This window comes from Pleurodeles waltl, chromosome 8, assembly GCF_031143425.1.
Source record: "Pleurodeles waltl isolate 20211129_DDA chromosome 8, aPleWal1.hap1.20221129, whole genome shotgun sequence".
Lineage (NCBI taxonomy): Eukaryota > Metazoa > Chordata > Amphibia > Caudata > Salamandridae > Pleurodeles > Pleurodeles waltl.
The window spans coordinates 1,142,991,904-1,143,013,069 of NC_090447.1; the positions used below are offsets into that span (position 1 = coordinate 1,142,991,904).

Consider the following 21,166-nt stretch of genomic DNA (forward strand, 5'->3'; position numbering starts at 1 on the left):
TCAGCAGTCAAACACGCTACGGATCTTGCGGACGCTATCCTCAGCCATAACATTGACATTGCCTTCATCACAGAGACCTGGCTAACCGAACTCTCTCAACCAATCCTGGACACCCTTGTCCCTCCCGGCTACTCTATCTACAACAAAGAGAGAAAGAACCGATGGGGGGGAGGTATTGCCATCATTCACAAAAATACCATAGAAATTGATTTAAAAGAAACTCTCATTTTCAATTCCTGTGAACACTTGAACGCCTCCTTGAAGACCAACGCCAACTCTAAGGTGTCCTTCCACCTTCTCTACCACCCCCCGGGTAATACCCAACCTTTTGCGGATCACCTAGCTGACCTAATAACTCACTGCTCCCTCTCTGACCCCAACTTTATCATCTTGGGCGATCTCAACCTTCGCTGGAATGATGAGAACAATGCACTCATTCAATCCCTACATGACCTCCTTCACAGCAACAACCTTTCTCAACACTGCAAGGGCCAAACCCACAGCAAAGGTGCTATACTAGATGCGATCATAGCACATAAAGATTCCCTCAAGGTCGTTGACATCCTTCCTGTCGACTGGTCAGATCATCACATCATCCTTTTCCATCTCAACTTTATCCCCCAACCCACTCCCCATCCTCAAAAATCCTTTAGTTGGAAAAGAAATGTCAGCCAAATCCCCTTATCTACCCTTGAAGAAAAAATCACCTCTCTTCTCCCCCCCCCCCCCTCGACCATCCTCTCCACGACGGACTTAACCACCCACTACAATTCAACTATAACTACCATATTGGATCAGCTTGCCCCTCTAAAACTGAAAAAACTGCGAAATATCCCATCTAGAGCTTGGTTCAACAATGACCTCAACTCTGAGAGAAGACAACTCAGAGCCACGGAAAGACTTTGGAGATCTGACCCCTCCTCCACCCACTTAGATCAGCTCAGATGTGCACGGAGAAGGTACAAAAAACACATATATAATGAAAAAAGATCCTTCTTCCAGAATACCCTTGACAGAGCCAAAAACCGTCCGAAAGAGCTCTTTAACATCATTAAACAACAAACGACCAAACCTACTCCCAACCCCTTACCCACCACTGAGACCACCTGCGTTAACTTTGCCAACTTCTTCAACGATAAAATCACTGAGATTGAACGTTCTTTAGCAAGGGACTCTCCCCCCAACATTGTGCCCCTCCTCCCATCCACTGTCAATCTTACCCCCACTCTATACCCCTCCGACAACTCTTCCCCCCTAACCGAGATCACTCTCCCCACCCGGTCGCATCGGCCGGCCCCTGCCAACTGGAGTTCTTTCCAACCCCTCCTGGTATCGGACATCTCCAAACTCATGTCCTCCTCCAAAACCTCCTCCCACCTAGCTGACCCCCTCCCTTCCTCCTTGGCAAAAAAACTCCACCAGTCCCTCTCCCCTACTTGGACAATGATCATCAATAGCTCCCTTCAGACTGGCATGTTCCCTGACTGCCTAAAACTAGGCCAAATCACGCCAATTTTGAAGAAACCAGGAGCAGACCCGAACAACCTCCACAACTACAGACCTGTCTCCAACCTTCCCTTCCTGGCCAAAATTCTCGAAAAATGTGCTCTCCAACAATTAACCCAACATATTGACTCCAACAGCCTCCTAAACCCTCTTCAATCTGGCTTCAGGAAAGGCTGCAGCACTGAATCCGCCATCCTCAACATTGTAGATGACCTCCTCATCTCTCTTGACTCTGACAGACCCTGCCTACTCATTCTCCTTGATCTTACAGCAGCCTTTGACACTGTCGACCATAAACTCCTTCTCGACTCCCTCCAAAAGAGAGTAGGCATTGAAGGCACTGTCCTCCGCTGGTTTTCCTCCTTCCTACGAAACCGTACACAACTAGTAAAGCTTCTAAACTCGACCTCGCCCACCTCCCCCATTACCAGAGGGGTCCCCCAGGGTTCTGTCCTCTCTCCAACCCTCTTCAACATCTACATGGACCCTCTTACCACTATCCTCACCCGAGCTAATATCCCCTTCCACCTCTATGCGGATGACACGCAACTCTATATTGAACTATCTTCCTTAGATGACATCCACCACCTGAACAATACCCTTAAAGAAGCCCTTTGCTGGCTCTCTCATAACCACCTCAAACTCAATCATGAAAAGACGGAAATACTCCTCCTCTCGAAATCTAACCAGCTTCCTCAACTGCAAGAATGGCTAAAATCTATTGACGCCCTTAAATGCACTCTCTCCCCATCTACCACGGTAAAATCCCTGGGAATCTCTCTGGACTCTAACCTGACCTTGCAGGACCATATTAAGTCAAACGCTAATAATGCCTTCCGCAGCCTTAAACTTCTTCACAAAATCAAATCCTTCATACCCCACGATGACCTCAAACAGGCCACTCAAGCACTGGCACTCTCAAGACTAGACTATGGGATCTCTATCCTCACTGGCACGGCCAAATCCCGACTCGCCCCTATGAGGTCCACTCTTCATGCAGCAGCTAGACTAGTGACAGGAACTAACAAATTTGACCACATCTCCCCAGCCCTGAAGAACCTGAAATGGCTCTCGATTGAGGCCCGCTGCCTGTTCCGCACTGCCTGCCTGACACACAAAGCCCTTCACACTGGAAAACCTGAATACCTCGCTAACAAGCTAGTGAAAGCTGGTCAAACCAGATCTCTGAGAAGCACAAACTCTCTCCTCCTCCTCTTTCCGAAACCCAACAAGCAAAAAACTAGATCATGCTCATTCTCTAACAACGCTCCGAGAATATGGAACTCCTTACCCATCCACATCAGATCTAACACCTCCCACCTGTCCTTTAAGAAACTACTGAAAGAATTCCTCCTAAACCACCCCTCTCATTAATATGGGTCTCTCCCTCTCCACCCCCCCTTCCCCGAACTGCCACCCTTCTATCCGTGAGAACCCACTTGTACCCCCATTGTACAAAATGACTCTTGACTTGTTGTGTTTCTTATGTTTATTCTTATGTTTATCATGTTTATTCTTATGTTTACTTCCTGTCATGCTGTAAAGCGCTCTGTTACCCTCTCGGTCTTGCTAGCGCTATAGAAAACTCTTAAAAATAAAAAAAAAATAAAAAAAAATCTGTGAATCGTCTGTTCCAGTTTCATATCTTGAGCTTCAGCATTAAAAATATCTTTAGATTATTTTTCTGTAGAGGTATGGTTTTTCCTCTAGCTTCTTCACTCTTTCCAAATTCCAGGACCCATATCTCAGGTAGTTTATGTAGTCGAATTTGCAAAACACAGTAATCAGTGACTCCACAGTCTTCGTGTGCAGCTCCCAATCACCTTCCCAACCAGCATGTACCCCATTTTTCACTGGAGCGATCATGTGTAAAACATTTCTCCAGTACTTGCAAAGTTCTGATATTTCTTTACATTCTTTCACCAACTCAACCAACTTGGTTTTTAGTTTTTCTGATTTTGAACTGAGTGTATTGAACATTGCCTGGCTTTATATTATGTCTTTTGAATGAAGTGCAACCTGTGCCTTGTTCGCTTCTGAGATAAAGATATGCAAAACCTAATTTGTCATTCTTTTTCCAGAAATCATTCGAACACAATGTTTCTCTAACCTTAGATATGATGAGCATACCTTGTAACAAACTAACATAATGAGTTCCGCTCAGTATTGGCTGGACAGTTTTGCTTCGAAAGATTTCAGCCGCAATAAGTGCATCATCTATGCCACATCCACTGAGAACTACCTGTACACTGCAGCACAACTTTTTTCATTTTGAAAACGCCCATCATTGGTTAAAAATCATCAAAATTACTAGATTGCTCATAAAAATGTCAGCTACAATGCTCAAAACACCTTCATCACAGAAACCTGTCATGTTAGGCTGGTCTTCAAACTGAGCACACACATTTTGGAATTATTTTTAGAGCTGTGTATACTTTTGCATAGTTTGTGACTGGAGACAGTATTACTCGTAAAAACCCAACCTTCTTCAGTGGAAGGCTATTCTGGGAGATCAGAGCATGAATTACAGCCCACTGTAGAACTTGCTTTTCTTCATCATTTAGTCTGCACAGAACAAGTGATATGATAAATTCAGTTAAATCAACTTTGCGGGCCGCATCATCAGGTAGAAGAAGTTCCATGTCCTCAGCCTCAGAAAAGTTCCGGTAGACTGGGGCGTGTTGATGACTTGTAATGATTTTGCACGTTGAAAAGGCAGTTGGGTTATAAGTTTGAAGCTTTGTATGTGTATACCTACAGCTGACACAGCTTGTTTTCCAGCAGCTACTTCATTGGTACATTCTTGAAAAAGCACCATGGCAGTATTGTGTGCTGGATGTTCCAGACAAAGAAGAGCTATCTTCAAAATCAAAATTATCAATAGCAGCATTTGTAAATCCTTTCCTAGTAAAGTGACTTGGATGCGGTGTGCTATTGGATTCACAAGATTTTACAACATGAGCTGCTAACACGTTCCTGCTCCATATTATGTTATTATAACTTGTTGATACACCAATCCTATTAATTGAAGTGATTAGCTCGCTACTTTTGCACTAGATTGTGTGGGCAATCATCACGTGTAGCAGAGTTTTCTTTTTGCTGTGATGTAATTCATAAAACATGATTTGGAAAAGACAGTACATGTGCAGAACATAAGTCTTCTTCGCTTATTTCTTCAAAACCATCATCAATAATGTTGGCTTCTGTTCCGAACTCAAGAACTTTAGTTTGTAACAGTTTTGCGTTGCTGATATTAAACAATGATGTAAAAAAATATTAAGACCGCATCCGGCATTGTTGTTGACTCCCGTAATTTGCAGAGCTCTGGGGCATCACAAAATGTCATTAAGATGAAAATCTATATCTTTCAGGGCATTTCCCAAAATGGTTCTTGCTGCTTTTACTGCATCCGGTGATCTGATATTGGCAGCAAGAACTTCAGGAGTCAAATCAGCTGAGAATACCACAAGTGGCTCATTATTTTTGTTGGACTGACAAAAACAAATTCTGTCATTGTACATTCTCACCAGAAAAACTTAATTTCAATATTATGGATCAATACAGTTTCATCAATGTTGACCATTATTTCGCTGCTCTCACTGAGTGTGAACTGTAGCCAGCACTCAAGACTGGCTTTAAAACTTAATTTGCTTTTTCAAAGAGTGCAAACTTAACTGAAGTCTGGCGGTTACATTGCTGCCGGGAGCTCACTGTACATTAATATTTTTCGAATGTATGCACGCATGCAGTTCAGGTGGGCATACAAATCCACTGCAAATACATTCACCTCACTGTTTCAATTAGCTACTCAGCTGAAAACTTAATCTTGGAAGAAACTAGCTGCAGATAAAAACATATTTTCCCTTTGAGACTCACATACTCTGTGCTTTGTTCTTTCGTCAATCCTTTTGGCCCTTGTTTTGACTAAATCACAGATAACACTTTGAAGATCCCCTGCTTTCTGATCAGTTGTTGGAGATTAACGAGGAGTAGTCATTGATCTTCAAGTGGATGAGCATTGGGCTTGGTTGTCATTCCTTTCTCGGAAGACCCGGATTGTTGTGATTTATTGGATTCTGCTCTTTTATGACAAAACTTTTTTTCCAGGCTTGTTTCCTATTTTATATAACTTGTATCACTTGTTGTTACAATGATGAAATATTTGATTCTCTTCACCCATCAGTTTCATACTTTTGTGAACTTTGTCTTGCTGTATTTGTGCAGCATCTTGATCTCTTTTTTTTTCTCCAGCCGCAGTTGATGTTGGCTTTTCTTTCGGATTAGTTTGGCATCTGACACATTTTTCTTTTATGAAGAAGTCCTCAGATTTTGTAGTTAGCAACACTCTGTCAGGAGGTGAAGATCCTCTGCTACCATCTGCTTTGCTCATGTTAATGAATTTGAATCAATGGAAAACCTGTAACAAAACAAAATTAAAATAAATTACCAATATGATGGCTAAAACATCATTATAGAGCCACCATTTTGAAAAATGGCGGAAGGGTTGCTCTGAGGAGTTATTTCCTGTCAATGTAAGGCTACTTGAAACCCCCCAAGCCTATGTTTTGACACCAAAATGAAGTATATATGTCTCACAGTTCCTGAAATATTACGTCATCACTGCAACACATCCTCCATTTTTAAAAGTGTTGCCCAGAAAAAAATGTCCCGGATTAACAATGTCTAACCAAGCTAAATTACTTCTCTAATGCTATAAAACACCAATCAAAAATGAAAATCTCTGGACAACAATTTTTGTACAGAGGTATATCAAGGCGCCAGGACTAAAATGTGTAAGGTTTTATATTATTATCCAACTCTTGTGAAATTGTATTAACATTGTTTTTTTATGAACATTGAGTCGCTCAGTTTCTGGTCTTTTACATGATCGTTTTTACAGTATTTCCATTTGCCTTTGCTGTGTCATTTCTCACCAACTGAACTACTGCCAAGAATCTGGAGCACAAAAGCATGCTTCCACTCAGTCTTTCTTCTTTCTTTTATCATGAACAAGTTGCACTTTACCATGCGGTATTAACATAGTTCTAGTCTTTTTTCAGTCTCATCGGAACACACCCGGCTTTGTTTAGAGTCAGATCTCACTGCACGTCATTCTCTCAGAGGAGGTTCACTGAACGAGGTCACTGAGTGATTTATTTCAAAGATACTTTTCGACGTGGGGTTACATGTTTTCACTTGGTGACCCCTGGTTTGGCGTCACTGGGTGTCGGACCCCCAACATTATACCTTACATTCGTGGCTTCGGTGTTTTTACTTGTATTGTGCCACCTCAAGCTGAACCACGCAGTTTGGATACAAGGCATTCAGGTACGTTTCGACATAGGGTTTCATATTTTCACTTTGCTGCCTCTTGTTTCGTGTCGTTTGTGTCGGGCCCTCAACATTATTCCTTAAATTTGTAGCTTTGGTGGTTTTGCTTGTAGTCTTCCCTTCAATCTGAACTCGTGGTTTTGATACAAGGCATTCAGTTTAAAATCAATGAAGTTTCGAATAGTGACCCATCGTTCTGTTTGACGGTGTAGCTCTCTTTTTCCTCATAATCATTTTCTACTGCGTATCATGTCTTTTCACTAAGGATTTAGGTGGATATGGATTTTATTTTATTTTTGCAGTTTATCTCCAGGTGTTACCTGGTTGCCTTATGGCAAAGAGAAAACAAGGCTCACTTCTGTTGCCCGTGTTGCCTCTAGGTTCGGTATGTTAGCATGTTTTATAGTGCGTAATGGGTACTTCAGTTTGCTCGTCTATGTTGGGGCGGTTGCGTCTAATGTTTTATGCACATCTTTTGCATGCTTCATCAATGTATGTCTAGATGCATGGGCTATTGAACACAGCTGCAATCACCGCTGTGCATGTTGGCTTTTCATCAGAACATTGACACAGGTCATGGTGTTGTGTATTGGAGCACTGCATGGAACGTGGTCACAATGTTAGTTTGTGCACGTTCGGGTGGCAAACATATCCAGGTTTTTGGCACCTTTCTTTGGATTAGTTTGGAACATCCTGTTATGTGATGTTAAATGTGATTGAGGACTGGCCTGAACCTGACTTCAGGTTATTGCGTTTTTTATTCACAGTTACCCCTGATAACCGTGAATGAAGGGTTTATACCTAAAATGCTTTGGGTCTCAGTTTGAAATTTTTCTTACTTTGTGCAGCACCACAAGTGACTTCTGTACAAACACGAGCTGAAGTGTGAAGCAACATCCGGACTGGCATATTTTCTTTAAAAAAAGCAGTTTTTTTCTGACAAAAAGTGTTAGAGCATATGAAGAAATTGTGAACACTGATAGGCATATCCCTATCTTTCGTTTTTTAAGCCTTCGGGTGTTGTTGTAGTGTGTTCTCGGACTAGACCACCTGCCTGGTGCACTAACTTTGCATTTCTAGTTTACCAATCAACACTTTTTTTATGCAGCCCTTAGGCAACTACTTGGGGAATTAAGAAGAGTTGCACAGTGGTTAAGAACTAGACATGCAACAGAGTCCATGCAATGGTAATGTTGTGTAGCCATTTTAGTTATAGCTCCATACACGTTATTTTAGCAAAACCAGGCCTGCAGTTGTGCACTTTAACCTGGATATATTTTATTCAGCTTCGTTTATTATTTTAACAATAGCCACATTGCGGTCTTGTTTTATTTCTCTCTATCTAGCTGTTCTTTACCTAGGCCAGCACTGCGTTCTTAAACAAGACATTCCTTTCACTCTGTGCTTGTCTCAAGGCTGCAGTAAGATTGCCGGTAAACGTGGTAACGCTTTGTCTCTGATATTCATAGAAACATACACATTCTTACGTAGGGACATTTTCTTAAAACATCAGCTGTTTTATTATAAAAACACTTCCCTGTCCCATACATGTTAGAGGGAGATTCCAGCCAGATGACTACGACTGTATGCTGATAGCTGAATGCTTCGCTGCAGCTGCTTATGCAGACTTCAGGCCTCTTGCTCAGGTATGGGGGATGATCTCTTCCCAGGGGAACCTGAAGGGCAGAGCTAGAGCCCAACATGCTGTGCTCTAATATAGCCTAGGTAGGAATTATTTTAATGACTCTAGTGACAATATGGTAGAGTTATTTTTATGCTTCACTCTCCTTGTCACAATTTTAATCCTGTCATACTTCATCGTCCTGGTTATTGCAGTACATACTTTATTATCTAAGATACAGTTGCTTCATTAAAACCTTATTGAAACATATACTGCCTCTGTTTGTCCTTGTATATGTGAGACTCTTGTAACTGAGAGAAATGGATGCGATCTGAGTGACCACGATTTCCCTGAGGAGTCAATTGTGTCATGCGTTTGGCTGCCCAATCATCCCTGCTCTTGGGTGGAGATGAGGCACTGCTAGTTAGGTGGAGCAAAACACAGATTAGGCCGGATTAGTGGGTTAGACTCAGTCCCCCACACTGCAGGCGATTCTGCCGTTCAGATCCAGTAGTCTCATTAGAATAATGAGAGCCTATGTGACAGTAACTCTTATAGTAACTTGTTAATTGTGGTTTAACGAAAAAGGCTGTAAATTTCAGGATATGTCACATGTTTCTAGGTGCACGTATATGCCCAATGAATTTCATAAATACATACAATCCTAATTCCATTAAGCTCAGTACCACGTCATGACACAACTTCAGCAAGGACTGTAAAAAGCATGTGCTTGTAGAAGACGTATATGATGATGACAACATTGACATGCTGCTGCTGCGTGACATAAAAGCATCATCATTGACAACAGTTCCCAGAAAAGTGGGGTATATCCAACAAGCAGAGTCTACATTTGCAAGAGAAACACAAATTTGTGCAACCCGCACTGCAAATTGCATGTTGTCAGTTAAACAACGGCATGTGCTAGATTGTCTTGACAAATTCATTCAATGATAGAAGCAAAAATCAAGATTGCATAAGGAGGGTTGGCATCCACTCAGTCAAATGAGCTGGAAAGAAATAGGAAACAGCATTGACAAAGCCAATATGTTTGACATTTGTACTGCTTGCTTTTGGCCTTTTTGGTGTTTGTGGACAGGAAAGTGAGAAAAGGCAAAAGCGTGTGAAAAATGAACAGTACATAAAGTGGAGCTGCCTTTTTTTCTCTAGCACCCATTTTTCAGAGATTTTACTCGCTCCCCTGTGCTGCTGCATCACACACCAACTGATTAGACACATGTGACCTACTTGAAATGGTAAAACAATAACAGACTATCTATACTACATTATCCAGAGGGACTCAGTGTTAATAATTGTCTTACAAGCACCATAGCAGCACTAGGGAGCAAGCACTGAAAATAACATCTGAACTATGTATGGTATGGCTACCGTTTTATTTTGTAGAATCAATTTTCACATGTTGTCAGCATGCTTACCATTGCTACCAGAACGCTTGCAGACTGTAAAGTAGGTCCCTGTGCATTCTAGCGGAGCCAGAAGAACACAACTAAAGAGCCAATAGGAAAAAGGTGACATCAAATTACTCCTGCAGGCTGATCCATAGTGAGATTGACAAAGTCCCAAGGCAATGACTAAAGTTACTAAGGTAAAATAGTTAATGGCTGAAGGAGGCTGTTCCAATGCCCCTTAAAGTAAGTAAAGAATACACATGCTTACATACCAAATGTGTCAGACCTAAAAATGTGCTTTATTGAAATATTTGACACAGCCGGCAAAACACCTTCATGTCCCTTTGTAGGATGCATTAAGGATGCATTAGTGAAAGAGGCATTAGTAGGTCAAAATGGACTAATTAACATTTAGCAATCAATGCAAGCCATATCTATATTGCGAAACAGTGCTATAGTACATGCTTTGAGTAACAGAGTTTGCATCTTCAATGAAGTATGAAGGTATCAAGAGTACGATTGCCACATTCCGCACCAGCCATCATTTTTTTGCCTGTGATATACATCAACAAAGTGCAATTTTATCATCAATGACTGCATCACATGATTACTGGTTTTACAAAGAATAGCTGTTATCCACCACTGGCATTAGGACTTCAATCAGGAGTACGAACAAATCCTAAATCTGATAAATCATCAACAGGCAGGAAAGATATTCTTGCCAATACACCTGAATGACATGGAATCCAAGGTAGCATGAGTTTGTAGGACACAGAAGACAAGACATTGAGACTTCTAATATCTTCCTCATTGGGGTCATACATGTTTTCTTTTTATGTGATTCATTACACATGTATACAGTCTGCCATTTGGGGCATGGCTACATTACCATTTCTACCGTTAATGATAGATGAATATCGTATATTTCAATATGTGTTGTCTTGTGGTTGAAATGAATGGGTTATGAGTATGCCACAACATCTGATGTAACTGTTCATGATGATGCCACTTATTGTTAATTGCTTTTAGTAGGGATCCTTGTTTGGAAATTAACATAATAGTCAAGACGTTCTGTGTGCCTTCTTGCCTTGCTACTCTTCAATACTGTGTGCCAAAGTTACACATAGATTATGTGTATTCGCTTCATTAAGAAAGTATTCTTCACTGTACATATACTCTATAAGGGGCATGATAGTAAATGTTTTCAAGTTTGTGTAGTATGTATCATGCTATCACCCCACTAACCATTTTAGGTCTGTACAGTAGTCTAGCACAAAGTAGGTCTAGTCATCTGAATATGAATTTAAGATATCAAAACATCTTTCAGTTCTCCTGTGCATCTATTTGAGTGCTTTATTGTGTATTTCAGATTGTACTCTGGAAGTACTGCATGCTTTTAGCAGCCTTAGTATCAAGGCATTCCTCTAATCACAAATTATGTTGGTGAGGCATGTCTTACTTGCACATTAGGGAAAAAACTAATTAAGACACACCCAGGGCCAGCATACCACCACTCATCAACACATTGTTTTCTTTTGTTTTAAGATTACGACATGTATGATCCGGTAGTGGATAGTTAACTCTTGGGAGGTCAAATGCCCAATTTTCTCCAAAATGTTTTGGAGAAAATATATTATGTTAAAACACCTCAACAATATTTCCTCAACACCAAAAACAATATAAAAATATATTTCAATTTCAAACATAGATACTTCAGTGGCAGTTGATGGAAATCTGGCAGAAATTATATCCAAAAGACCAGCAGTATTTCTTTAATTTGTTGGTGTACCAACTTCAAACCAGATTGGATATGTTCTTGGGCGAGATGGAATTTTAAATTTAAGTTAGCAAAGCTTTATATATGGACCAAATATAGGTGGATCATAATCTGCTCCTAATGATGATAGAATGGGGAAGGTTGCTTCCAGCTGTGCCCTTATGGCGATTGCAGATTGAGGCATTACAAGATGCCGCATTTAAATCCACAACAGGGGATCACATGGAGTATCATTTCAGAGAAAATAAAGGTATGGCTAATAACTGTTACTGAATAGGGTGCCTTTAAGATGGTAATTAGTGATAATTGTCTCTAAACCACATTTGAAATCAAGTTGACTGTAAATAGGAAAATAATGCCTGAAGAATGACACTTAGATGATCTAGAGCGTAACACATTGGGTAAACAAAAAGAAACCAAAAACATGGAGGTCAGAACAACTTGAATCACTGAGTGATTATTATACATTATAATCAAATGATATCACTTCATTAAATCATTTATCAAGGTGCTGCATGTAGGCCATGAGCCAGGACCCAAAGTTTAGGCCATTGGTACCACTCCGGGGGTAGGTTTTAACTTGTTTTATTTTTTTGCAAGTTATGGATGCCTAGAGACGCATGGCATACAGGAAGACATCTAGAGTAGTTCATCCTGTCATAAGCAAAACACCATAGGATCATAGAGCGTATGGCGGTAAGCTGTAAATGCCAATTTCCTTCTTGAGCAGCATGTAGCAGAGCCAGTAAGACATTTTCAACAATATCCACATACAACATTCAAAATGCAGAGAGATCTCCATTGTCATGACAAAGATGTTCCAGGAATACATTCCAAAGCGGTTTGACTTTGGCAAAAGAAGCATTCTGCTAGAGCTCATCTAATCTCTGTTGGCATAGGTCTTTTGCAAAGTCATTAACATTCTGAATGAAGGAGTAGATTACCTGTATGTTTTCTTTGTAATTCTTCTCCACTCGGGATAAATTCCAACCAAGCCAGTCTCAACATAGCTTCATACACCCACTTGTGTTCTTGAACAGCAAGATTGTACATATGATTTTCTAGTACTGATGATACTGATCTTTCTGCTATCATGTCTGCTTCAATGTAAAGTTCGCAAAGGCCAGTGTCTTGAAAGCGTTTTCCAAGAATGAACATGACATTTCAAATGGCGTGAAAGGTGCCCATTCGAAGAATGATTATGTTGTACATTGCTTTATGCTTCAACACGATCTCAGTTGCTTTTGCTTTTGCGTAGTGAGCTTGATCCATGACCACTACAATTTTGATCAAATGCAGTGATTCCCTTATCAGCTGACTGTTTCAAAATTTCAGAAACAGTTGTCAACTCAGTTGCAGGAGCATTAATGGCGGGCAAGTGGCCAATAGAATCCTGTGATAGGTCCATAGTACTGTCCTGTCCAACTTGGTATTATCTGTGCGAGGCTCGCTTCTTGTCTAGTAACAACCCAGATTATCTCTTATTTTGTGAAAGCTTCAATTAAGCAACACATTCTGGCATGACTTTGGTACTTGTCATCAATGGCTGAGGCCTAACTTGTTCACTAGAAACATACATGACCCATTGAATAATTCTTCAGTATATGTGGTGGTCAGTGTTCTTTGCTTTTGTTTTTCAGTGCTTGAAAGAGGAGCTTTAAAAGGTTGTGGTCCAAATAACGTGGGCTGCACAGCTATACTGTTGACTCGCCTTACCAGTGAGAGTGTCTTCCAGCGTGTCATTGTTATCCAATGATAAGTTAGTGAAGACATGAGGCTGAATGTCGGATGGAAGAACATTTTGCTAATTTAAGGTAGCAGCAAATTTCTGAAAACAGAAGGCGGTGTCATTTTCTTCCAGTTGTGAGTATGGAATCCCATGATCAAGTCTGTTTAGAGTGCGCATAATTACAACATTGCGTGTGAGCGTTTTTATGGCATATGGGAACAACAATTGCTTGGGGCGTTTCTGCTGGCCATTTGTGACTGCATATATAATGTCCTGACTGAATGATTGCATAAGTAAGGCAACCCTTGTGGACGGCTGTGTGTTTTCAGTCAGAAGTCCTTATAGAAACCAATTAAGGTAATCAGGCATTGTAAATGAATCTTTATCAACATCTGATGGATGATATTTCCATGGTCTTGATTTCAAGTTTGTTTAATCATTGTTCTTTTACACAATGATGTTTGAGCAGTGATCTTGTTTATGTCCGTTACCTTAACCTTTAAAACTAATAATTCTCTTCTAACACACTGGTTTTCTCTCACATCGTCTTGCAGCATGACACTATCAGGTTGAGCCAGTCATTTTCCTTGGTTGTCTGGGAATATGTGGAGGATGTCCCTGAATTCGGAGTCCTATTTTCTTCTAATATGCTTCTTGGTTGATTCGTCTATTCCCTGTATTTTTCTGCCTGTCATGAGGGTTGTAAGCCTTTCACTGAGAGTCGTCACACAAATTACCTTTATGTTAGGAATCATCACAGTTCTAATGTATTGAAATAGTTAATCATATCCTTCATCACTCATATTTTTGGAGTGATCTTTGATTTGAATGCTAGGTGCCTGATCTTCCTCCTCTGCTTTAACCCTTGTATAGTTCCTATAACAAGATGCAGTATAACGGGCTTCTCCAGCCACTATGTCCCTACTACAAACTGCTAAGATCTTTGAACCACAAATAATGGTTGCATACTCTCAAAGCCGTTTGTCACCTCTAAGCTCCATGACCTTGATTAATTTCTCACGCGTTGATGTGCCATTGTAGCATTTTATCTTTCCACAAAATATACATTCTTCAGCATACATGTTTGACTTTAATGGTGGTGTTCTGTTTAATCATGCACTCACTCATTCCAGCCATTACTGACACTTGCTTTAGCTTTTTCACTTAATAGTTTGTAAATCTCTCTTCATAGTAAACAGGCTTCTGCACTTCCTGTGGTAATAGACTTGGGGAACTGTGTTGCTTTCCACATTTCTCGCAATGTCTAACAGCGGAATGTGATTCTTTACTTAAGCTGCCTCTAGCAAAGTTTTCCATGATGAGTAGTCTTGAGGGCTTGTCAGTGTAACTCCATGCTGGACATTTGACCATAAATGAATTATACACTGGGGATCAGAGGGACATGATGTGCTTGTTTCAGTCTTCTTCATGATACTGCACGGTCGTTCACCACCAGCTCTGAAAAAAGATATTAATTAAACAAATATATACATTTTACTTGGTGTACCTAATCATAATTTTTATCAATTTATAAAATCACATTTACTGTAATTGTAATTTTTATTAATAACATTCACAATAATAAAAATAATGAAAACATTTCTATTTAGATCAAGGTATCTTGGGAGTGGAGTGGTAACTCACAAAAGGCAAAGATATGACTTGCTATCACATACTTTCCATCCTTAGGGGTCTATACCCTGCCAGTAAATCATATTAGAACCCATCCCCCCCAAGTGGTACAGATAACATGGTTGGATCAAGGCCCAATAAGTGATTAGTGCAAAACGTGCTTGTGCAGTGCATCAAGAAAAAAGGTGACTGCTCAGCTTGTACAGAACAATTTGGATTGTTTGATCATCCGGTCTGATTTGTTCAATTACAAAGTCCTTTATAAATGGGCTGAATTAATTTGTCCTTAATTGCTACGAAAGTATTATGATATAGACTAAATGTAAAACCCATGATGTTTCAGCCATCTCAGAAAGCGTGTACTTTCTTTACATATAAACCAGTCTTCATCAGAACTGAGTATGGAACAACCTGTGTGTTGATATTTTATAAACTCAGATCTCATATGGTGTAATTTAAGAAAAATTAGTGAGTCAGTTCCGGGGTGCCACTCACCTGGACTTTGAATGCCTGATAATCCTTCATAAGAGTCACCCTGTGGTGTGACAAAAGAGGGTTTTAAACAAAGCTAAGAAGGTCTAGCGACCCAAATTTGTTATTTATGAATTTCAACTCGCCCGGGTCACCAAATGGGCAAACGATGCGTGTCTAGTTTCTATAAATAACCTCACATTCTGACTGAATATGTGTTAAGTTTAGCTGACAGAACTATTGGTTCTGAGGAGCACAGGGTTACACCATTGATATTTAAACTAGAACTTAACATGACAGCAGATCAGCAAAACAATTTAAGAGTTGACAGAAGCTAGAAAAATACTTCACCCTATTACAACTCCTGAAAGGAATGAATGTCAGAGAATTGTTAACCAAAATGAGGAAGACAGGATAAAGTGACTGTTAGACTGGCTGCTGGGTGCAGAAATGGACAGAAAATTATTTCCCTCTCTTTGTTCATGCTGTAAAACATTGACAAATGGAATTGGTAGAGTGGATAGATCTCAAATGTAAGGTCTATTGACTTTCCAATGCTTATTTCTTTTGCTGAAAATGCTTTGTTCATGTTGGTGGTATCATTTGTGAGGGAGAAAAACTATGCACGGACTGGGCACTTGAAATAAGGTAGCCCAGTCTTGGGAGCCAGGCCACAGTGTTCTAAATGAATGACCTGCTTAGAAATGGAATGTCAGGTCACTCACTGGTTTGAACCACTGGAAGTGTAGGGTTGAAAACAGACACCTCACTCTCAGCCTGGGAACAGCAATGTTCCTCTTTAATTTTCCTGTTTTGCTTATTCTTATATGTCCTAAAAATATTTAACGTTTCCAGAATGGTGTGCTTCTTTAGTTTTTTCGTGTCACACGTTACTCGTGTATAAGTGCATAGTGTGGAAAGAGTCACACTTATGTAGCTGTGTGAGTTCAGGTTGTGGGTGCACCATGATCGAGAGCTTTGAAGTTCAGGCCTGATGCAGCGCGAATTTCTCACAGAGCCTGTCAGTAGGCTATGAAGGGGTACAGAATACATGCTCACCCAATTATTGACCTCTCTGCAAAGCGCAGGGAGCACTGATTAGTTGTGCCATTTGTGACAATTAATACAAAAGTGTATGAATGAGGTACAGAGCTGTCAAAATGATGACCGGGCGAAAGTTATAGAAAATGCAGTGTGTACAGTAGAGTGCATGTGTTGTGTCTCTGGAGGGATTACTGAAGTGAATGAGATGCAGGGCAGTAAATGCAGAAGAAAGTGAAAAGAGGGTGTATTGGGACAGAAAAGAAAGTGTACTCCTGCCCTGGGTATCCAATTGTATTGTTGCCCAATGCTGATTTTTTTTTTGATTTTTTTGTCATAGGTAAACATGGATCATTCATATGCGCCATGACATAGGCCTGTCTCAGGGATTGGTGGTCTTGTTGGACCAGGAGGGTTGCCCAAAGTGCTATCCTCATAGTGGTGGAAGACTACCGCTTGCACCAGGAGATAAGCAGCACAAGCACATTGGCAGCATACCATGCAGTGATCAGTAGTAATGTTCAGGTCCTTCTTACCCTGTGTCACTGGAGTGAGGCTTACCAGCTCACTCACCATTGTAAGAGTTCAGCTGTCCTTAACTCACCCTTGGCCTACATCTGGTAGATGTGGAGGGCTGCTTAGTGCATGGGTAGTGACAGCGCTGTATGTACAGCACAGAGATAGAGCAGTAATGTGGTAGTTGAGAGATTAGTGCATGTATTGAATGTGTGGCCTCCTGTGAGGAATACATTGCATGAGAGAAGTAGTGCTGTGCAGTGCTTGTGATGGATGTATTTGTACTGTGTGAAGTACAATACATGAAGGGTGAAGTATTGTGCAGCACGCACATGTTGAATGTGTGTGTTTGTAAATAACACACCTTGGTTAAATACAGAAAAGCTTCAGTGCTGGACAGTGCGGGCAGACTTACTGTGTGTACTGAATGCATGTGCACATATAACGATAAAATGCAAGGAGATAATGCTACACAGTAAGTGTGGTGTGAATGTACACTAAGTAAGTGTGCCTACAATGATACATTACATGGAGGACCGTAGGTTCCATTTTGAGAAGTACAGGCCTGACAGGTGAAGACTTTAGGAGAAGAAGAATTCCACCCTCCTCCTCCACAGAGAGACTTGTGTATTGCTGCATTCCTGTGAACTGGATGGGACAGCCACTGGAGGGAAAAGGAAGAGACTTCCTTTATACTTTAAAAGACTGATATTTGATTCAGTGGTAGATTGCAAGGAAGGGGCCTGGACAAATGTCAGGAAGAGAGATGAGTTTGATAAGGGAATCATAAAGAGTAGGGCTGGGGGTCTGGGATTAACATTTTGATGCACATATCACCGTGACTGACATCCAGGTGTGAACTCTGGTCACTGCAGTGAGTGGTGTTATGGGACAATCAGCTTTTGAGTTTTGCCTGCTGTGACAGACATCTTTCATGAGGAAAGAAAAAAAGGCGAGTGTCCACTTCAGAAGAAACAACATCCCAACATAAAACTTTGAAAACTCAGACCCTAAATCACTTTTGGTGTCTGGAAAAGGACTATAAGAAAGAGAGATTGAGTCTCCAAAAAATTGTCATTTACCAAGCAGCCAGACTGGCTGTGTGAGAAGCGGAAGCTCTGCAAGACTTCTGCCTTTGACCAGGACTGGGTCCAAAGGCCTGCTAGTCTTCCTGCTGGATTAGGGCACATCACTCAGAGAACCCAAAAACACCAGCCCTGCCGCCTGGCGCACCAGCGCCTGCCTCCTTGCCAAGATCAGTGTGTTCTATGAGAAAGAGGAGGAGAGCATTGGAGGACGCAAGATCCCATAGGGAGTACCAGGAGGACTCCCTATGCGAGGTGTGAGGATTCAGCTGTGCACCAACAGAGCCATAGCCCATGTGTAGGACTGTTTTCAGAGACCCCCGTATTCCAGGAGAGGGCTGCTGTAGACTGAGCCAAGTATCGAGCTCCATGTGGAGACAGCCTCATTGCAATGGGTTACACAATTACTTCAATGGTGGCTCCCTCTGGCATATGGGCCAAGTGCCAGGACTCACAAATGCCCGAGTGGTGACCCCATATGCCAAGATTGCCCGCTGTAGTGTGGGTGGTTGCACCTGAGGAGCCTATGTTAAATCAGGAAGGCACCACTGAAACCCTTCCCAGGAGTGGTTGCCGGGGCTTAATAGTCAAAGACTTTGGGCTGTCACTGGGAAGTCAGGCTGTGACCAGCGTGTCTAGCCGGACCAGGAGATCTACTCATACTGACCTCTGAGAACCTGGTGGACCACGTGCCATTGAAGGACTGTAGTGAACTGCCGAATGATTGAATTCCACCCGCTGGGGAGAATGCGACTTACTGCATCCCTGCAAAGCTGGAAGCTGCCCCCATCGGTTGGGAGAGCTGGCCATGCTACTCCAGAGAGTGAGCCTGTCCCTGGCTGAAGTTAGCTAGAGCAGCCCGTCTTCTCCAAGCAGGATCCTGTGGGCCCCGGGAAATTTTCTGCTGATGGTGCTGTGGCAACTTAGACAACATAGACACTTTAGACTAAAATCCTGACGAGTCCAAGAGAACTATTGACTACGGCATAATATTGTGCATTCCCTGAACATGGCCACCAGTGAATGGGTAATACCCCTGAACATGTTACACAAAGTAGAGTGGGACAGGGATTTTCCTGACAGCTACTATAGCCCCAGTCTAAAGGGGGATTGTGTTGCATATGAATGTTGCATTTTTTGACATGTGTAGAGTTAGAAATAAAGTACTACTTTCTCTTATGTATGTAAGTGTGTAGCTGGACATTGATTTATTGTTCGTACTGATTGCACTCTCAGTTAAGAGTTGTGTTCACTGACATTTATCTACAATGTATCTACACCCCTCAAGTGCTAGTTCAAAGATAACATTAGAATCTAAAAAAAAAAAAAACACTGATATTCACCACTTATGGTTTACTGAAATAAATATAACTTGCGCCCCCGCCATGCACAGTGTTGTCTATGATGTAATTTAAGATGTTATCAATAATATCATATAACATGTCATGAGTGAAGTCATAGTGCATGGATTTTTGTTTTTATCATTGGCCACCTCTCTTGCAAGTGCCACAGAAGCCCACGCTCTGATTGGCTAGCTGCAGCCTAGGTTCTGAAAAGAAAAGAAAATAAACTCTGAGTGGGCAGTGTACGGGGTACATTCACCCCTAGACCTTGTTGGAGGTCATAAGTGAGCATTACTTGGGTTAAAAAAAAAAAAATGTGTTTTGGGGTTCTGCTATCCCATGGAAGCCAGTGCTGACCCCTGTATTCCTTCCCACAGGAGTCGCATGGGAGCCAGAATGGCCCCCTAGCATCCGTGGAAGTCCTGCAGGATCAGGGAAATATGTTTTTTTTTAAAGGGGGCATTGGTGTCCATTGGCATCAGGGGGATTGGCCGCACTGGTGGGTTGGGTGCATGGCCTGGATGAAGGGTCTAGCCACAGGCCGGACACTGTTGCCAGTCCCATGCTGCGCACAGTCGAAGACCATGCACTGCAGAGAATTGGCTGCCCATGGGGAGTGGGCGGAGGCCAAGCTGCAGACCAGGCCCAGCGGCTCACCCTTCGCCGGGCACTGAAATTCACCAGTTTTAATTAACTCAACTATAACTTGCGCCCAATGCACTGCTTATGACTTCATATATCACTACACTCATGACATGTTCTATAATATCACTGAAAATAACCGAAATTACATCATTGATGAAATCACTGTGCATGGCGAGGACTCAAGTTATAGCTTCTTGAGTTTTCTATAACTGGTAATTTTCAGTGTTCTTTTTAGTTTAAAATGTTACGTTTTAGTTGACATCTTTGTTTTTTCAATGTTTATTTTATATATATATATATATATATATATATATATATATATATATATGTGTGTGTTTTACACAGTGGCAGTTGCCACAGTGTAGTTGGAGTTATGTTATGTTACACAACTTATAGAGCACATGGCTACCCTTGGGTTTCCCAGTGCTACTAAACCCTAACCACAGAGGGGATGAGAGTGATATGCAACAAGAAAGGAATAAAAACAACTGGACCTAGAATAACCAAGTTTTCAAGGCCTTTCAAAATTCCAGTTCTTGCTCCATCAGCCGAAGATTAAGAGGCAGCGAGTTCCACAATTTGGCTCCTAAAAACATCAGAGAAGACCCACCCCATCTTGCTTTCTTTATTTTCGGTACAGTTACTAAAGCAAGAGTAGTGGATCTCAAATCTCTATTCGGCCTATAAAAAATGACCAAGTTCCTAAGGAGCATAGGTCCTCTATCATGCAAAGACCTGTGGATATGACATAGAGCGTTAAATTTGATCCGCTGTACAACAGGCAACCAGTGCAAGGAGGCCAATCCAGCTTTCACAGAAGACCTTCTCGGGATGTTCAGTAATAAACGAGCTGCAGCATTTTGAACTCTTTATAATTTCTTTTTAACATATACTGGGGAACCTAGGAAATGGCCATTCCCGTAGTCTAGCCTTGAAAGAATAACAGCTTGCACAATGAGTCTTCTAGCCAGTGCTGGAAGAATAACAAAAATCTTCCTAAGAATTCTCAGTAAGGCAAAGCAAGTAGTAGATATGTTCGCAGCCTGCAGGTCTAGCGTCAGAA

General features: G+C 41.4%; 1 protein-coding gene across 6 annotated transcripts in view; it reads left to right on the plus strand.

Annotated features, from left to right (window-relative positions):
* Nucleotides 1–21,166, plus strand: part of CAB39L (calcium binding protein 39 like) — an 803,103-nt gene that overhangs the window by 201,200 nt on the left and 580,737 nt on the right. Inside the window, exon 1 of one of the 6 annotated variants that reach the window (XM_069205371.1) lies at nucleotides 13,482–13,504. The exons of the other annotated variants lie outside the window; for them this stretch is intronic. The gene's annotated coding sequence lies outside the window, so the exon portion shown is untranslated. Of the gene's footprint in view, nucleotides 1–13,481; nucleotides 13,505–21,166 lie in introns of those variants that run through there. 6 annotated transcript variants of the gene reach the window in all.